Genomic DNA, 5432 nt, shown 5'->3' on the forward strand with positions numbered 1-5432 from the left:
GTTGAAAGTCCAGTTTTGGTCAGTTCATCGTTTACGGGCTCGGCCCAAAAAAGGAAATCCTTGTTTTAGGAACAGATGTTCGTTCGTTAGTTTAAGAAACAAACAAAATATACCTGAGTCTAATGACGTAAAAAAAATTCTATGAGCTTTCATGAAAACCAAAATTTTATTTTTTAAATATGTGAAATTTCACAAAGTGTTAAACCCTCATTTCAAAGGTGGATGCTCGTACGAGAGAAAAGTTTTTTTTTTTTTTGAATAGACGTGCGTCTGTTAGTAATAAAATTTTGTCTATGATTTTTCATGAAAAATTTTGTTTTTGAAAATATACTCTCGTTTCAAAGACGGGTGCTCACGAGAGGGACCAAGAAAATACATATTTTCAAAGTTACATGAGTTTCACGTTATATATTTTTGTAAAATCAATGTTTTGATTTTGAACAACTATTGAAACTAGACAATTATTCACGGTGAAATAATATTTGTATGTGAGTTTTCGCAATTGTAGAATGAACGTCTGTCCAATTTTCGAAAAACCAGTGGATGTTCACTCAGTAAAAATTTACGTGGGTTGTTCACGGTTTTATGAAAATCAATTTAAGATTTTTGAGCAATTGCTGAAAGCAAACAATTGTATTCGTAATGACATAATGTATGTATGAGTTTGGCGGTTTTATAGTATATGCACACATGTAGAAAACCAGCGAATGTTCACATGAAAGGTTATGTGAACTATTCATAGTTTTGTGAAAAGTCAGGTGCTGACTTTAAATAATGAATTTTGCTCGTCTAGGCAAGTTTGAAGAAGCGAGCAGTTTTTCGAGGGTTTTACGTTATTATCACTAAGTTCATGAAACCGTAAATAGGTAAAAGTTGAGGATTACCATTTTTGTTGCGTGTTCGTTATTGGTATATCCATGACTCCATGCCTTTCACCTCAGATAATGGTGACTTCTAGTTACAACCACTCTTCCGATTCTTCCGTGAACGCTCCAAAAATATTAAATCAAATATGAAGACTTCTGCAGATGCTCATGCCGAGGTGAATCGGCCTTTCAGAGACGCTAGAAGGCTGACACATTGTATGTCTCTCGATCATCAGGGAGTCGTCCCTCATCAGAGAAGCACCGCCGACTTTAGCAGGTGAGACCATCGACTGCAGATGAAGTTCGACTTTGTGTTGATGGTGTAGCTCCTGATTCATATGTAGAATAATTTCGTCATAATTCGTCATCAAAAGATTCAGAAGTCAGGTCTTCATTGAAATTGTTGTAGAATCCTCGTCCGATGTAGGATTTTCACGATCTACCCATGTATCCTCATGCCCAGAAAATTTCCAAGATTTAGCCAAGAAACTTTTCGTATTTTGAGCACTTCTAAGGGCCTAAATTGACGAAACAGTAAACTTACAGGAGGTTTTCAGGAAATTTTCAGCTTGTATGTTGTCCAATGTTTTGGCTACATCTCTTTGCTCGTTTCTCCAATTGCTGTGAATTTTGGATATGTTATAGATGACATCCATGCAAAGAGAACGGTGTACGACCCATACCTAGATTCTTCACCTATTTCTCCCAGTTCGTCGTCTTATACAGGGCAGCGTAAAATTATCTTAGACGGGCTTGTTGTAAAAACAGTCTTGTTGTGCCTTTTGACCATTCGCTTGTGTCTTGAACGGTTGGTGAAGGATTTTGATGTCATTTATTCATTTGAGATCAGAACCCCTTGATTGATACATGAGCATGGTGCTTGCAGCGCCATCTTGTTTCTGTTAGTCGTAGAAACATCACTTCCGAAATCCTGGTCACGGGACCATAACTGAGGTTGCTCTCAAGAGGGGTGATGTAATGACCATGATTGCATGTCCTGGTGGCAGCATCCCTTTTATGATCAGCACATGAGAGTCTGGTGTCATGAGTTTCAGACTGTGAGACTTATCGCCATGATCAGTGGACCGTCAGTCTCCAGTATTTTGTTAAATCTCTCTTTTTGTTTTCCCTTCTTTTGGCAAGACCTAGATAGAGGACCCGGTTAGAAAAATTGATGTAAAGACCTAGGTGATCGAAGTTGGAGGTACCTTGATGAAGGACTTAGCGGAATGACTCGATGGACACCAATCGACCGTGGAAGTCATGAATCCCGTCTAAGAATTGCTGCTTGCATGTTGTATGCTATGGAAGCTGTAGGAACCTCATACTACGTCGGAATTCGATGCTTGACCCAAACTTTTGAAGCTAAGAGACTGACTTATCACATGAGAAAAGAACCACTCAATTTGGAGTTGCAGAGGTCAGCCAATGAAGCATGCACATTTGTAATCTATAATCCCGTACAAAATTTTCAGATTTCATAGACCTGACGGTAAAGGCCATATCTTTCCGCTCGTATATCCGATTGATGCGCCCTTTTGGTATGTTGTAGAAGAGACATAGACGAACATCTTTAGTTGAGGAAGTATTGTCCCATTCCCCACCCATTGGTACGTTTTTGTAAACCCATGGCCTGAAGTGTGTTGTATCTCATTTGTGGAGGCGATGAGAACATCTTGTAGAAGACTTTGGTTTGTGCCCGTCTGTCGTGTAAGCTTTGGGAAGACGCTCATGTTACCATGTTTTCAGGTATATACATCTTGATATGAATCATTAGGGATTGAAGAAGTACGATCCATAGAGAATGGATAGTTGATGAAGCCGTTGCGCCCGAGACAGATGCTGAGATTATAACTGGAAGTTGTCCATAAATTCTTGTTGATGCTGAGACCATGAATAGAGTTCCTCCACATGATGATGCCGATACTATGATTGGAGTTGATACAGAGACCGAATGTCTTTGCTCTTCCATCCAGTGAGCATGCACGAACTAATTGGTGAGTTGAGCATTCCGAAGATGAAGGTGTATTAGGATTTCAACCCAGATTCTCCTGATATGACTTTACTGTGAAGTGGATTCTTCATGGAATCGATGTTGTTGCGCGGTAGATAGCAATAGTAGTCTTCATTCTGGATATGATTCGTGAAGAGAGGAAGTTCCCCAATCGTGCAGGGGCTTTTGATGTAGAGAGGTTCCGTTTGACGACGTTTCATGGAATCACATCAGGTTGCAATGACTTGTTATGTGGATAACATTTATTGAAATATATTGAATTGATATTTCCAATAAAATCAAGTCCCCAGTGCATCCCTCATTCACTTAGCAGAGTTGAAGGAGTCTGTAGCATCCACTGATGAATGATGTTGCATCTGCTTCAGAAGTCTTATCATGGGATAGTGAAGGCTTATCAATTATAATTCAGCTATACTTTGATCGTGTCGGTGTTCAACCAGTGTGTCACGTCAAGATATTTTCCTGAAGCTAGAGGCGTTATTATCGAAGGTGTACTCTTTGATTGAGAGTACAATTTGAAGGCTTCTTATATGCTTGAGCGCTGAAGTGTCGAATGTCTTAGGCTTAATCGTCTCGGCCCGTGTATCTTCTGTTGATTCGACATTCCGCTGCAATAGAGGGATTCAACACTTGTGCAGACATCAGGGATTTATGATACTCGTGGAAATTCCTACAAGTCTATGGAGAAATGCCCAAAGTGTTATTTTCCATGCTTCCGTCATCTCTCAGTAGTGAATGTCTCGGTGAGATGATCGATTCGAAGCGGTGTTAGATTCAAACACTTGGTAAAATATTGCTGGAGTGAGATTACCCACTCATAGCATCTTGTAATAGCAAAGATGCTAGCTGAATTGAGTCCCCATGCTAGAATAACATGTGAGGAAATGAAATAAATAGATATGGAAGGAATGAGACTTGCCTGAATGCGAAACCTCTTGATGAATTTCTATGTATCTTTTGCAGGTTATTGTTTCAATCTTGTCAGAGTTCGAATTTCCTCCAAGTGCTCTGATGATGGAACGTCCGCCAAATTTTCTGGATCAGAAATTTCTTTGTTGGAGAGATGTGCAACAAAAGAAGCTTTTTTTGTAGTTATGTTTTCATCATGGGTCCATGCTATCACGTCGTATCTTGGATCTTCCTGATTATGTGAAACTTGGTATATGTTCAGGTTGAACGTATTTTCACCTTGAGAGTGATGTAGACATAAGCATCTCTGAGCATTCCTTCATGGTCTCTGATTGAGATGGGTACATGAATAGCTTCTTGTCGAATAATTCCTGTGACTCTGAGGGATTTCAGTAGAATGATGTTGATGGAGGTGTCAGCATCGATCAACGTTCTTTCGAATTCATTTCCTCTTGTGGCAAGTAGTTCCCAGTCGTGCATCTCCTTGTCTGTGGATGAAGGTTCAAGGAGCATTTCCTTTATGGACGGACGTCTGACACAATGTAATTCGGTGTCGCGAACATGTCTTTCCTTTGTGCCTTAGACAGATAGAGAAATTTCACAGATATGCTCGATCAACGATTGGACTGCTTCTTTGACTGGTTGTTCAGAGAGTGTAAAGGTTTGGGAGAGGATTCTTGTGTACTCCTTCAGTCCCCAGTTGAAGCTATTACTCTTTGAAGATGTGCTTCAAAATGTTGCAGTTACTTGTTGGATGACTGACATACCTATGGAAATGGCAACAACGTGTATTTTCCATTTGTTCCTCTGTTGGATCTCTTATGACAGGAGGTAGTTTGATCGCACCGTCTTGAATCCATACTTCCAGTATATTGGTCACTCCTTCATGAGAAGAGAGAAGTTTGAGTCTGTTTGATCATTTCTCCATTCATTGATGCCGGGTCGAGGTTTGTGCATTTCAGGATTGGTTATCCTTTCCTTGCGCTTCCGAAGGATCCTGAGATTGGCGAAGTATGCTTTTGTTGTGGTGCTTCGGCGTTCCTTCTGATCCCTTCAGCAACAGTTTTCATGGAAGGTTGGAGGTTGTATCGTCTGTTGAAGAGACGCTGAGTATCACGAGGTTCTCAGTCTAGGTCTTTCTCTTTCCAGTAAAGCATGCGCGGTAGTTGTTGATTGCTTTCCTGCTTCATGAAGTTATGAAAAAGTATGGAATCGCAGATTCTCCGGCAAGGCTCTGTATATTGGGATCATTTCGTTGTGTTCATGCTCTCCTAGTGCCACCATGAATCGACAGACGTGTTCTCGAGCGTTCCCTGTTCCGTTGTAGTGTGGACGTTGGGTAAGTGTAGCTCTTCGGGAGAGGAATTATTTGAGTAGCAGCAGGATATGAAGGTTGATTATGGTGGACATATGGTGTCTTGTCTTTTCCTCGATCCTCCATGAAGCGTTCCAGGTCCTCGCGAGTGATGAAGCCTGCGACTTTGAGAGATTTCAGTGGGATAGTGTTGATAGAAGTGACAACATCGATCAACATTCTCTCAAATTCCCTTGGAGATTAATTGTGGTAAGCAGTCCCCAATCATACATCTCTTTGTATGTAGTTGGAGGCTCAGGAATGCTTGGGGGTGCCAGAAACTCAACAT

The sequence above is a fragment of the Papaver somniferum genome, chromosome 6 (genome assembly GCF_003573695.1).
Source record: "Papaver somniferum cultivar HN1 chromosome 6, ASM357369v1, whole genome shotgun sequence".
Lineage (NCBI taxonomy): Eukaryota > Viridiplantae > Streptophyta > Magnoliopsida > Ranunculales > Papaveraceae > Papaver > Papaver somniferum.